The 14,925-nt window shown below is 44.3% G+C and overlaps 1 protein-coding gene across 1 annotated transcript in view; it reads left to right on the forward strand.

Moving 5' to 3' along the window:
* Positions 1 to 14,925, forward strand: part of THUMPD3 (THUMP domain 3 tRNA guanosine methyltransferase) — a 252,936-nt gene that overhangs the window by 59,347 nt on the left and 178,664 nt on the right. The window lies entirely within an intron of this gene.

Genomic DNA, 14,925 nt, shown 5'->3' on the forward strand with positions numbered 1-14,925 from the left:
ACTCATTTCTCAATAAGGTGGGCTTAGGAGAATTGAGGCAAATTGCTTTTATTACATTGGATTTTATCAAAGAACAGACAAGACTCATTCGCTCCAATAACGTGACCTTGCATTATGTAGGATATTATTTATACATTGGATATAATAAATCTGTGTGCAGTAATCTTCTGTACACAGTCTTCTGGTATATTAAGCAATTAGAAATGATTGTTTAAAAGGTAACTAAACTTAAAAAAAACAACTTTTATTTATGTTATTACCCACAAGAATCAACCAAAAATGATTTTCAGGAGCTTGGTCCCGCAGCGTCATTGGTAGTATATGGACACGGGAGCAGAACTCGATAAGCATTCTGTGCAAGCCGGCATCCCTGGTGCCTCTTGTGATTAGTTGACCAGGCATGATGCCATAGTGGCATGACTCATACCATGCATGTTGCATAAGAACTACAGAAGAGGCAAAGGGTATGCCAGCTGGTAGAAATTTTGCAGGACTCTTGTCCAGCAGTCATGGACTACCAACATGGCTGCGGGACCAGAATCCTGTGAATCTTTTGCTTAACTCTATTATCCACCACTCAATCATTATTCTAGATATTTGATGGTCTGGGTCCCAGGAGACAGACACAGAAATCACTGAAGTGAAAGGGAATAAGCTATCAACTAATCCTTGAAAAGTGGAGTAAAGTGGATAGGTGCTTCTAAAGCCATCCATACACATTAAATCAAACCCAGCAGAGCACACTGATTTCATCAGGATCTGTGCCCCATCTATTGTCCATCGTGTCATTGAAGAGATGGATCGAGCAGTTGGAAATTCAATTATCTATCCTTTTATTAAGCAAGGAGATCAGTCTCTACCTCAAGGAGTCAGAGAACATAGGAAAGACTAACATTCCTGAGTCTGAGGGAGTCTGGAAAATAGCTGCCTCCAAATGATCTTATCTACACTGAATGGCCAGCTTAGGTCCATCTCCTCATCTGGAGGAGGGTTGGTGTCCATTTATTCTTCTGATACCCATTGATTTGAATATAGATTGTATAATGTATCACTCTTCTACTCCAAGCTGATCGGGCTTAAGTGTTATGATGCATTTTGCAGCGCAGGTTCTGTATATAGTCTGTCATCCAAGCAGGATATAGAAGTATATACACTTTATATCCTGTCTTGTCACGTGCCGCAGTGACTGATAATGGAACAATCTACTGCAGCTGTTGTCCCTCCATATCTTTTTTTCTCCTGTCTGTAAATTATATGATATATTATTTGTCTCTTAACCTCCGCAAGATGAAAAAAAACGTATCCAATTGAGACATATCTCAGCCAAGGATATTATCTCCTAACAAGCATGTTCTTGGGCTACTAAAGTTTATCTTGGATTTCCAAGTTTTTCTCTTTGAAAGCTCTTCTCTGGGGAATCAAAGAATGGAAAAGGCAACTCCACAATGCCCACTGCCTGAGGAGCTTTGTTATTTTAGTTACCTAAGTGATTTGCAGATCTAGTTTTTCCTGATAAAAGCAAGGAAAATTTATTACAGTTCAGGACCAGAACAAATGAACTTGCTGCTATCTCCAAAGCTGTCATTCAGCCCCTGATTAAATCGACTACAGAAAAGCTGTAAGCATCTCAGAGTTCCCGTGGAACTATTTGGTTCTCCACTACCATTTGAGGTTGCCAGAAGGGGGAAAGTCCTTTAATGAACTTGGCCAGTATCTTACACCATCATTTACACATAAGTTGCAGCAGTACACAGTAATGTCCACAAGAGGCATCATCTGGTATTGCCTTTGCTGCTTGTTTCTTTTTGTGGTATTATAGTCTGGTAATCTGCATTTATGGTTGTGACTTTTACCGTTGTATTTGTATCATTTTATTTTCTATCGCCTCTCTGGCAAAGAGTCTATTACTTTTTCATAAATTGAATTTCTTTTTCCTCGGTTTGAATTGTAGCCAGAGATTTTATTCTTCATTGTGCACAGTTTGATACATTTCCTTCCTTTTGTTATCTGGAGTAGATTAGAAAAATCTGATAAAGAATTAAACATAAACGTAAAAATGCTGCAGAGAGACTGTGTTTTCTTGTTTGAACAATTGAAAATAATTCTTGAGATTTTTTCTAAATACACCTAAATGAAAACTATTATGTATAGCAATATACTTTGTCACATAGCCATCCTAGTCTGTGAAAGTGACTTTTATGGTGATTACAGTATTGTGCCTAGAAGCAGTATTATAGTAGTTATATTAATTTTCATAGCAATATTATAGTAGTTATATTCTTGGACATAGAGTCAAAGAAGAAATCCAGCATGGTAGCAGGTATGTAGTATAAAATTCAGAGTTTATTGTAGAAAATATCAATATAAAATCATAGTGACATGTGGCTCCATCCAGTGTGAAAAGAGACTAACGCATTTCAGCTCCTAAGAACCTTAATCATGGTTATAGAAAGTGCATAGAAACATGTCTTAAATAGAATGCCAGAGAGAAACACATCGTTATATTCCAATAGGTGGGTTAATTGAGCATTGTGTTAATTGACCCACGTGTGTAAACCCATTACATTGCACCAACATGAACGAAAAAAAATACAAAAACATAGAGAAAAACTTTTGAACAGGTAACAGAGCAGAGTGAACACTGCTGAATCATATAAAATATTGAATTCAAGTGACAAGAATTAAAATGAAAGAGAACAAAATTACATATATTGTAGAATCAAATCATGTTGAATATTCAGTACTATTGGAAGTCTGGTATCTAATAAAAAAAAATCCATCTGATTCTCTGTTGAGAATCTTTCTTCTGAAATTTCCACTTCTTGTAGGATTATGCACTTGTTCAATAGCCTTAAATTTAAATGAGGTCAGATCCCAACCATGTACCTGTGTAAAGTGTTTAGACACCACTGAAATGTTAAAGTGAACCTGTCAGCAGGATTGTGCAGAGTAACCTTCACACAGTGTCAGGTCAGCACCGTTATATTGATTACAATGATACCTGGTGATGAAATCCATCTTGTGGTTGTTTAATCTTTATTTTCAGTTAGTGATATGTTCATGCTCCGGGGAAGCCTGTGGGGGGCTTCATGTGGTGCTCTGATTAGGTATTCATCTGTATGGCTTCTGACAGGTCACTGGTCCTTCAGTGACCTGCCCCCTATTTTACATAATAAATATTATATTTTTTTTGTGAGGCAGTGACCGGTGTTATATGCGAGGGTCGCTATGTGTCCCCCAGAATGTACACAGAAGTGTATTGAGGCCGTGGGAGTGCATTGCAGTCACGGGCCTAGCTGGATTGCAATGCAAAATAAATGTCTTTTGTCTGTAGAAGTCTCCTCTGTAATGTAAAGTGCTGCGGAATATGTTGGCGCTATAGAAATAAAATTATTATTGTTAAAGTAAGTGTTGGTCTTGAGCAAGCTATTTGTCCAAGGCAGATTTAAGAAAACTTGCCATGGGCTTTTATTTTTTTAAACGGACTACAGGATGGTAGTGGGGCGGTTCGCTTCCTTCCCGGTTAGGTCTTCCAGGTTACCTACGGCCACAGGTTTCTTGTAAAAACCCTGCAGCAGAGAGTTGGGTGTGTCAGTTTTGGTTTGCAAGCATGCAGAGCAGGAGGCTATGCAGAGCTCAGCCCGTGTGAAGCAACACAGCCATGCGAAGCCAAAAAGCCTGGCACCCCTCAGCATACACGGTGGTGCAGTCGCCCAAGGCAACCGTTCTCGGTTGCGGACTGTCTTGTTTCCCGACTGCAGTCCGGAGGATACTGTTTGTGAGTATGCTGATCATTAAAAGAGACTTTGTTTTTGAACTTTCCTGGGTCACTGCCTGTCGGTCTTGGCACTCAACTTAATAGAGTAATCCGAAGAAAATTTTAATTGCAGTCAGTCCGTACAAAGACGAAACGTTTCGGTCCTACTTGGACCTTCATCAGTCCGACTGTTCTATCAGCTACTTACTGCCAATTTTCTCGTTTAAGCAGTCGGACCAACTCGCTACACTACGTGGTGGAGAATGTGGGCCTTGTGAGCTGAGGCATAGACCAAAGCGTTCTGAATGTTAGTGGATAAGTCTGCAAAGCTGCAGCTCAACCCGGACGACATGAAGGCCTTCCTCACAGTGTTCGAGCGCACTACAGAGCGGGAGAGCTTACCAATGACCCAGTGGACTGAAGTGGTGGCCTGACGAGAGATGCACAGGAGGCCTACCTGGACCACAGTCGGAACGATGCACTGGACTATGAGAAGCTGAGAGATGACATCCTTGCCCGACTGGGAGTTAATACATACAGTTGTGGCCAAAAGTATTGACACCCCTGCAATTTTGTCAGTGGGACAAGGGGACCCGGGCACTCTAAACCAGGTAGTTGGACTGATTGAGTGGTATACAGTCACTCAGGACTTTATATGGGACACTGCTCCACTTAATCTGTCACATAGGGCACCACCAGCCCAGGAAAAGTCCACGACCCTCTACTGGGGCCAATAAGGACTGAGCCTGTACTGAGGGAGTATCCCGAAGTGAGAGGGACAACAGACCCGTTTCCCCTAAATTGGCCCCAAGGTCTAGTTGTGCCACCGCTATCAAGTGTTGGCGGTGCCAAGGGCCCGGATATATGGTTGCCAACTGCCCCCCTGACAGCAGAACCCATGGACTGCAGGTATATTCGCCATACATCTATGTATGCCCAGCCAGTTTGCACTGCCACTACAGGCACTTCCTATGGGTTATTCGAGAGGTTTAACAAGACCCTCAAATCCATGCTTAAGAAGGTGTTCTTCAAGGACGGGAGGGATTGGGACATGTTATTGCCCTATCTGATGTTTGCTTTCCGCGAGGTACCACAGGCGTCCACAGGTTTTTCCCCGTTTGAGTTATTGTATGGCAGGCATCCGATGGGGTTGCTGGACGTAGCCAAGGAGACATGGGAACAGAAGCCAACTCCACATCGGAGTGTGATCGAGCACGTGGCAAGCATGCAGCACTGGATTGCGGCCATCAGACCCATAGTCAAGGAGCATCTGTTGGATGCCCAGGCCGCGCAGATCCGCACATACAATAAAAGAGCCACAGTCAGGTCCTTTAAAGAAGGGGACTGGGTGTTGGTACTAGTGCCCACCTCGGAAAGTAAACTCATGGCACAGTGGAAAGGGCCATATGCGATACGGGGGAAGGTGGGAGAAGTAAGTTATAGAGTGTACCAGCCCGGAAACCTGAACAACTCTGCCATGTATACCTGCTAAAAACCTGGAAGGACCGGGAATGTTTGGTCACCGAGGTGACACCGGTCATACCAACGGGGAACCCTCTGGCCCCGTCCCGGGATGCAGCCGGTTGTGAGGTTAGAATAAATGACGCCCTCACAAAACAGCAGCGACGGGAGGCTCGGGCTCTGGTTCAACGGAATACGGACGTATTCTCAGAGCTGCCGGGGAGGACCTCGGTGATACAGCATGACATTGTCACCGAGTCCCGGGTAAGGGTACAGATGAAACTGTACCGAGTACCTGAAGCCTGGAGGCAAGCCATCGTGGCCAAAGTGAAGCAAATGCTTCAGTTGGGAGTCATCGAGGAGTCACTGAGTTAGTGGGCTAGCTCCATAGTACTGATTCGAAATCCAGATGGGTCGTTACGCTTCTGTAATGATTTCAGAAAATTAAATGAGGTGTCAAAATTTGACCTCCATCCCATGCCCCAGGTCCACGAACTAATTGGGAGACTGGGTGAGACCCAGTACTTTACCACGCTGAATCTCACCAAAGGTTACTGGCAGGTCCAATTGACAGTGTCCGCAAAAGAAAAGACTGCTTTTATAAAGCCCGAGGGTCTCTATCACTATGTCGTCTTGCCTTTTGGATTACATGGGGCTCCGGTCACATTCCAGAGGCTGATGGACATAGTTTTTGATGAGACAATGATTTAGTAATCTTTTACTGTGGGTTGTTTGAATGCCTGTTTACACAGCTAGACTAAACTAAATAATGTCCACTGAGCAATCTGCATTAGATCCTTCAGTGCACAGGGGCTGCTGCAGTTGACAGTGCAAGTTCTGATTACACAGGATGATGAACCAGTAAGAATGATGATCTTTTTATGCAACACAAAAGATCATTTCACTAAAAGAATTAATGTTTAGCTCATTCATCGGACAGCCAGCTTAAATGGCAAGATAATCATGAAACAAGCCCTTTTAGCAACGCTCATTCACAGTTATTTTGCAGTGTAAAGCTGGAGTCACACATAGCGACTCACCAGCGATCCCGACAACGATATCAACGTGTCAGGATCGCTGGTGAGTCGCTATGTGATCGCTGGTGAGCTGTCACACAGACAGCTTCATCAGTGATCAGCACAGCGACGCCGAGCGTGCTGCGTCGCTGTGTTCGTTAGTTACCAGCGCGCTGATGCAGGGAATTGGTAACTAAAGTACACATCGGGTATCCAAGGGACGTGCGTCACTTAGGTACCCGATGTGTACGTTAGTTACCAGCTCCCTGCATCAGCGCCTGGTAACTAACGTACACATCGGTTATCTAAGAGACGCCCGTCCCTTGGATACCCGATGTGTACGTTAGTTACCAGCAGATCGCTGGTCTCCCGCCTGTCACACGCAGCGATGCGTGCTGGCCAGCGGGAGACCAGCGACCAAAGAAAAGTCCAGAGGTTTCCCAGAGCGATCAGCGATACCGGCAGGGGGGCCGGTCGCTGATCGCTGTCACACACACCGATCTCGCTGGTGAGATCGCTGTTGTGTCACAAAACTTGTGACTCAGCAGCGATCTCGCTAGCGAGATCGCTATGTGTGACGGGGCCTTTAATGCCCCTTATTGTGAACCATATATTTGCTTAGCTCATTTGTCATTTCCTTCCCCATCTCTCCTGGCAGTTGATACAAAGTGCTTTATTCCAAAAGATGTTTTTCCAGTGATTAAGAAAATACAAAATGTGTGCTTCATTCTGTGGTTTGATGGAAGAGACCTTTCCTACAGTAATGTAAATTCCTATGGTGCTGGAATATCCCTATTGGTCTCTGATCTGTAATCTAGTTATGCTTTCTTCCTTCTGCAGTTAAGCTACCTGCTAATAATGACGACTGACTGAGGAGTCTATGAAAAATAATTTATTGGTCCATTACTGTCTCTTTGGGATTAAGGGCTCATTTTGAAAATTTTAATAACTTACATTTTAATCTTTTTCAAATAATCTCAATTGACCAAGTTAAACTCTTCCCATTATTTTTGAAGAACACATATGAGATACTGTATATGGCTCCTGCTGACTGGATTGCATTTCATAATAGCTCTTTCTTGCCAAATGTTAAGCTCCAGAACACCTTTAATCTGTTACCTTGGATGGAAAGAAGCCACAATCCATCTACATGATGTTATGGAATCTGTTTATTACTTTCAGCTTGAATTCCTCCTCACATTGGCCCCCAAGAAAAACTTTCTTCTGCCATGTACATGTGGCGCTTAGATTCTCGTTGCCAGATATTCTTATCTATATCCAACCTTTAGCATTTCATGTGTCCAATAACTAATGAACAACTTTTGGCCAACGCTAATTCAGCACCTGATAAATCTAAGGGTCGAACTAAGGATCTCCTCATTTAACCTGATTCCCTAAATCAGTGCTTAGAGCATTATCTGCCAAATGTCTCTCTGCAAGTGATCAAACCAATCTCGAGATTGTAATCTAACAACTGTTTTACTTCACTTGAAGGAATACTGGACCTGAAACTCCTGACTTATTCCAGATATATGCATGATCTAGTACTTTTCATGAGTCTCCAGTAAGACTTATCAAAGATCTACACTATCTTAAAATTCAAGCCAGTAATTGGCGCCAAAATGAGTGGGAACAATGCAATGTATTAATTTGTGATTTATGACGTCTGTGATGTGCTTCCGAGCATTGAATGCAGATGCATGGCCTCTGTATGGGAAAAGAGTCTGATATTTTCACTTCAATACTCTGGCTATTACGGTAAAAGTCTCCTATTCATTGTGGTATCATGAAAAGATCTTAAGATAAGTTTATTTTAAAGAACACATTTGAGGAAAAGGCAGCCAGACTCTTCTGTCCCATTCAAACAACTGTCCCTTCTTGACACCTCTATCCTCTGAAGGATATTCTGTAAGCTCTCCCTTCCTCCAGACCTCTGTCCCCTGTAGACACTTCTTTCCTATCCAGACTCATCTCTAACCTTCAGAATCTTAAAGGGGTTGTCCGGACTTTTCACATAATCTCAGTGCATATCTGGGCTGCAGAATGCTGACAATAAGTAATTTACCTTCTGTGGCCAGTTTGCAGTGTTTCCAAGATATGATCTCTAAAAACGTCCTGGGGGGGGTGTTCTGGCATTGAAATGAGAACTGGTCGTTTCCTCCTACTCTACTAAAAACATGCCCACTATAGCAACAACCCCACCCTCCATAGCAACAGGTCCTCCCCGACCACATGAACAATCTCTGCAATCCAACCCCTGTCCCTCCTCACACAGTAACAAATCCTCCCCCTCTAGCAGCCTCAGTGCAGAGAGCAGAACCACCCAGCTGCTCCTCCCCCAGACACACACTGAAGAGTGATCTATGGAAAGTGAAACTAGTGAGGAGGAAACGACCAGTTCTCATTTCAATGCCAGAACACAACCCCCCTGGATGTTTTTCATAGAAGCAAGAGATCATATCTTGGAAACGCTGCAAACTGGCCACAGAAGGTAAATTACTTATTGTCAACATTCTGCAGCCCATATATGCACTGAGATTATGTGAAAAGTCCAGACAACCCCTTTAAGCTCTCCCTTCTCCAGACCCCTATGTTCCCTCCTCCAGAGATAGCTTTCCCCTCTTGCAGACTTATTTGTCCCTCTGACCACTCTATCCCTTCCACCATTTCATTCTATCCTCTCAACAAGACTAATTTGTTCCCTCCTTCAAACACCTCTGCACCTTTTGTACTTCTTGCTCCTCTCTGTGTTTCTCTGTCCCCTCCTCAACACCCTCTGTCCCATTCTCCAGACTACTCTGCCCCTCCTCTGCCCGTGTCCCCAGACACTTCTATACCTTAAAGATTACTAGGTCACCTGCGGACTCCTCTATCCCATCTAGACTTCTCTTTCCTATGAATTCAGACTTTGTGATCTGTCAGGGGAGAGTCTGAAGGCCCCCATACATATTAGATAATGGGCTTATTTAGGAGAAATTGGTGGGTTCAGCTACGGTAATTTTAATCTAACGTGTAAGGAAAACCTTTCCATTAGGCAAGTCAGATGGCCGTATAACTCAGATGAGTCTCTCAACACAATGGTTGGACTGGCTGTTGGCTCTCCCGACCAGAGCGTCACAGCTGCATAGAAATATATACTGTCAAGCTTAGGTCAGGAGAGCCAATAGGTCAGGAGAGCAAATAGCCAGTCCGAGCATTGCTTTCCAATCCTCTTTCAAATTATACAATTATCTGACTCTTCCCTTACCCTAAACCTTTAGGATAATAATAATAATAATAAATTTTATTTCTATAGTGCCGACATATTCCGCAGCACTTTACATTTCAGAGGGGATTTGTACAGACAATAGACATTACAGCATAACAATAATCACATAGATTATAACAAATACCAAGAGGAATGAGGGCCCTGCTCGCAAGCTTACAATCTATGACGAAAAAAGGGGAGACACGAAAGGTGGGTGGTAACAGTTCACCTGATTGTATGGACCAGCCATAATGTTAAGTGTGTAACAGCACAAAGAGGGCTAATGGATGCATAAAGCATGTGGGAACATGATGCGGGGAACCTGGTTATGGTAAAACTTTTGGCTGTGCCACACAGGGATAGATTAGGTTAATGTGTTGAGGCGATAGGCCAGTCTGAATAAATGCGGTTTCAGGGCATGCTTAAAATTGTGGGGATTGGGGACTAATCGTATTGACCTGGGAAGTGCATTCCAAAGAATTGGCGCAGCACGTGTATAGTCTTGGAGACGGGAGTGGGAGGTTCTGATTATTGAGGATGCTAGCCTCAGGTCATCAGCAGAACGGAGGGTGGGGGTAGGATGGTATACTGAAACAAGGGAGGATATGTAGGGTGGTGCTGAGCCATGGAGGGCTTTGTGGATGAGGGTAGTAAGTTTATACTGAATTCTGGAGTGGATGGGTAGCCAGTGTAATGACTGGCACAAGGTAGAGGCATCTGTTGTGAACTCATTTTCTGGTTTACCTCTGGTTTCTGGTGAGGGTGGTGGAGCTGGATGTGTTGACAGAGGAGTCGTGAGTTCTCCATCCGGGCTCCCTCTAGTGGTAACAGTAGGTAATGAAGCAGATCTAAATGGCAGAGACCTGCCACCTGAGGAGGAGGACTGTGAGTGGACATCAGGAGTCTCTGACTGGATTTAAGACAGCCGACTCCCTAATTTTGTGCTGGTGATTTTTTTCTGCCCTGAGGTTCTGGTTTCCAGTTTTGTTCCTGCCTTCTCAAGCTAAGTGTTCTCTGCTATTTTTTCTCATGAGATTTGGTCTTGTTTACTCAGTTTTTGTGGTCAGCTAGCCCCTGCTGGGGCTATGTTGAATTTCCAGTCTTATGTCTCTGTTTATGCCAGTTTGCTTTTTGTCCCTGATCAGATTGGTCTCTTTTTGCTCTGTCTTCAGAATATACCAGAGTGCTGATATAGGGAATTGAAGTCTAGTGAATTCAGGGTTTTTTGTTATCAGAAAGTGTTGGACATTTTTTGGCAGGGTTTTGTGTTGTGAGTTCATTCTCCCCTCCGTCACTGAGGCCTAGTGAACTCCCTATTCTAGTGAAGGAAGGTAGTGAGCCTGATTATCAGGCACCTGGGACTAATGAAGACGATTGGCTGAGTGGAGTCACTGACTGGATTTAAGGCAGCCTACGCCCTTTCTGCCCTGCGGGTGATTTCTCTGTGGACTCTTGGACACCAGTCTGATTCCTGCTCTCCTAAAGCTAAGTTTTCTGTTTTGCCTTTTTGCATTTATGATTTGTTTTTGTTTTTCTTGCTTTTTGGATTCTGCCACTCCCTGCTGGAGTGTGCAGTGTTCCGTTAGCTCTGTCTTCTGAAAGTACCTGAGTGCTGATTTAGTTTTTGAAGCTTAGTTGCTTCAGGGCCATTTTTATATCAGCTTGTTGGCTTTGGTCTCTGATAGGGTTTTGGCAGATTGCAGACAGCAGCCTTCCTATCCGTTCCTATCTAGGTAGTTTTTGGCCCCGTCTTTGCTCAGCCTGTCTTTCTGTCTGTGTAAGTGTTTTCATCTTGCTTCACCGTCATTATATGTGGGGGGCTGCCTATTGCTTTGGGGTCTGCTCTGGGGCAGTTAGATTTCCCCTTTCCTTCTTTAGGCCTATGTATCTCTCCGGCTGTGATCGAGGGGTCTAGGTCATCGTAGGAACCCCCCACGGCTACTGCTAGTTGTGTTGATAGGTTCAGGGGTCTGCAATCTGATAGTTGCCAACTTCTCTGGTTTTCTGGACTTAGCTAGCATTTCTGTTTTTGCCTCCTACGGTGACTCAATCATAACAGTTTTGTGCGTGATTGCAGACAGCATCTTTCGTTTCCTGTCCTTTCTAGTTAGTGTGAGCCCCATTGTTTGCTCAGCCTATTTTTCTATCTGTGTTTGTGTTTTCTTCTTGTCTCACAGACAATACATGTTTGAGGGCTGTCTTTTGCTTTGGGGTCTGCTCTGGGGCAGTTTAGATTTCCCCTTTTCTTGCTTTAGGTTTATTTAGTTCTCCGGCTGTGACGAGGCATCTAGGATCATCGTAGGTATGCTCCACGGCTACTGCTAGTTGTGTGGATAGGATCAGGGGTCTGCAATCCGCTTAGTTACCAACCTCTCTGGTTTTCTGTGGCTTAGCTTGTTTTTGTTTTTCCTCCTCGGTGACTCATTCATAACAGGCATCGGTGTAATGATTGGTAAGGAATATGATCCTGGCTGCAGCATTCAAGACAGATTGGAGAGGGGAGAGTTTGGTAAGAGGGAGACCTATTATAAGAGAGTTACAATAGTCGAGACGAGAATGAATAAGAGAAACAGTAAGAGTTTTTGCAGAGTCAAAAGTAAGAAAAGGTCGAATTCTAGAAATGTTTTTGAGGTGCAGATGACAAGAGCGAGCCAGTGATCGAATGTGGGGGGCAAAGGAAAGCTCAGAGTCAAGTATGACCCCAAGACAGCGGGCATGTTGCTGGGGAGTAATAGTAGAACCACACACAGAAATGGCAATGTCGGGTATAGGTGCATTAGTAGAGGGAGGAAACACAAGGAGTTCAGTCTTTGACAGGTTCAGTTTCAGACATTGTGAGGACACGATGTTAGACACAGCGTTTAGACAATTGCCGGTGTTTTCTAGAAAGGCAGGCGTGATGTCAGTAGAAGAAGCGTATAATTGGGTGTCATCAGCATAGAGCTGGTACTGGAAACCAAATCTACTGATTGTTTGACCAATAGGGGCAGTGTACAAGGACAAGAGGAGGGGGCCTAGAACCGATCCTCGAGGAACCCCAACAGTAAGGGGAAGGTGAGAGGAGGAGGAACCGGCAAAAGATACAGTAAAGGAGCAGTCAGAGAGATAGAAGGAGAACCAGGAGAGAATGGTGTCCTTGAGGCCAATGGAACGGAGCATAGTGAGGAGGAGCTAATGATCCACAGTGTCGAATGCTGCAGAGAGATCCAAGAGAATTCGCATGGAGTAATGACCATTTGATTTAGCTGTTAGTAGATCATTAGAGACTTTAGTGTGGGCAGTTTCAGTAGAGTGTAAAGAGCGGAAACCGGATTGGAGAGGGTAGAGAAGAGAGTTATCAAAGAGATAGCGGATAAGACGGGAGTGGACCAGGCGTTCCAGGAGTTTAGAGATGAAGGGAAGATTAGAGACAGGTCTATAGTTAGCGGCACAGTTTTGGTCGAGGGATGGTTTTTTAAGTAGTGGATGTATAATGGCATGCTTAAATGAGGAGGGAAAGATACCAGAAGAGAGAGAGAGAGGTTAAATATTTTAGTTAGGTGAGGGGTGACAGCAGGGTAAAGGGACTGGAGGAGATGTGACGGAAGTGGGTCACTGGTGCAAGTGGTTGTGCGAGAAGATTCAAGGAGCCTGCTTACTTCTTCTTCTGTGACTGGTTCAAAATCAGAGAGTGAGCTAGATGCAGTGGGGGAGGGAGGACAGTGCATGGTATGAGGTGATTGGGAGATAATTTCCTGTCGAATCTGGTCAATTTTTTCTTTTAAGTAATTGGCCAGATCGTCAGCTCGGAGCTCCGTGGTTGGGGCCTGTACTCTTGGGTTGAGTAGAGAATGAAAAGTGTCAAAGAGACGTTTCGGGTTATTGGACAGTGAGGTGATGAGGGTGTTGAAATAGGTTTGTTTGGAGAGGTGAAGGGCAGTGTTGTATGTTCTAAGCATAAACTTATAATGGATGAAATCTTTGTGTAGACTGGATTTTCTCCACAGACGTTCGGCACACCTGGAGCGCTGCTGCAGGAAACGTGTTTGCAGGGTGTGCCAGGGTTGTCGCCATCTGTGTTGTGGTGTTCTATTTATAGGGGGTGCAAATTCATCCAGGGCACTTTGAAGTGTTTCATTGTAATGCTTCAATGCAGAATCAGGACATGAGAGGGAGAAGATAGGGGCCAATGAAGACTGCAAGTTCTTCATAAGTTTCTGGGTGTTAATGGCCTGTATGTTTCTATAAGTATGGACAGTGGGGGTGACCTGAGCAGCCCGGCAGTTCTTGATAGAGACTGAAAGAAGATTGTGGTGAGAGGGGAGTTTGCAAAATCATCCACTGCACAAAGCCGAGAGAAGACCATGTCGAGGGAGTTTCCGTCTTCATGCTTTGGAGAATTAGTAAGCTGCGAAAGGCCAAACGAGGAGGTTAGAGATAAAAGGTGAGTAGCAGAGGGGAAGAGCAATGGGGATGTTGAAATCTCCCATGATGAGGGTAGGGATGTCACAGGAGAGAAAATGTGGAAGCCAAGTGGCAAAATGATTCAGGAACTGATGGGAGTGGTCGGGAGGACGATACACCACCGCCACTCGCATGGAGAAGGGGGTGTAGAGTCTGACGGCATGGACCTCAAAAGAAGGGAAGACTAGTGAGGGTAGTTGAGGGATAACCTGAAAGATACATTTTGGTGATAGGAGCAGACCATTGCCTCCACCTGCTCTATTGTCTGATCTTGGGGTATGAGAGAAGTGTAGTCCCCCGTATGAAAGAGCAGCAGCAGCGGTAGTGTCTGACTGCTGGATCCAGGTTTCAGTAAGAGCCAGGAGGTTAGGAGAATTAGAAAGGAAAAAGTCATGAGTGAAGGAGAGTTCGTTACACACTGAGCGAGAATTCCAAAGTGCACAATTAAGAGAGACAGATGGCATGCAGGGAATATTAATAAGATTAGCGGGGTTTCTGAGTGTAGCAGTTGGGGGGGTTTTACTTTCTATAACATGGGGGACCAGGGTTGGGAGCAATGTCTCCTGCGACTAGGAGAAGGAGGATAGAAAGAGTGAGCAGATGGTTAAGTGATTTGTGAGAGCGTCTCTTATGTTGAATGGTGGGACTGACTGGATCTGTGCAATTTAACAATGTGAAAAGAACGTGAGTGCTATACATAGGAGAGGAAAGGAGCGAGGGGCCGATATGAATGGAGGGTAGAGAGTTAATGCCAGGGCGGTGGATGTGTTTGAATGCAGTGGCCAGGATATTAATTACACAAATGCATATGGTATATATTTGTTGTAATCCAAATGTACAGGGAGTAAATGTATATAAATGTCTTACCTGTCTCCTGCCCTGTCTAACTTCCATGTTATAACTGCCAGTGCTTTGATACATGTACTTCGATTACATGTGCATAAATGCCCCCTGCATAAATGCTCCCCCAAGCTATGTCTGAATATATAGGAGGCTAAGGC

This window comes from Dendrobates tinctorius, unplaced genomic scaffold (assembly GCF_039654945.1).
Source record: "Dendrobates tinctorius isolate UK_male_01 unplaced genomic scaffold, ASM3965494v1 ptg000041l, whole genome shotgun sequence".
NCBI lineage: Eukaryota > Metazoa > Chordata > Amphibia > Anura > Dendrobatidae > Dendrobates > Dendrobates tinctorius.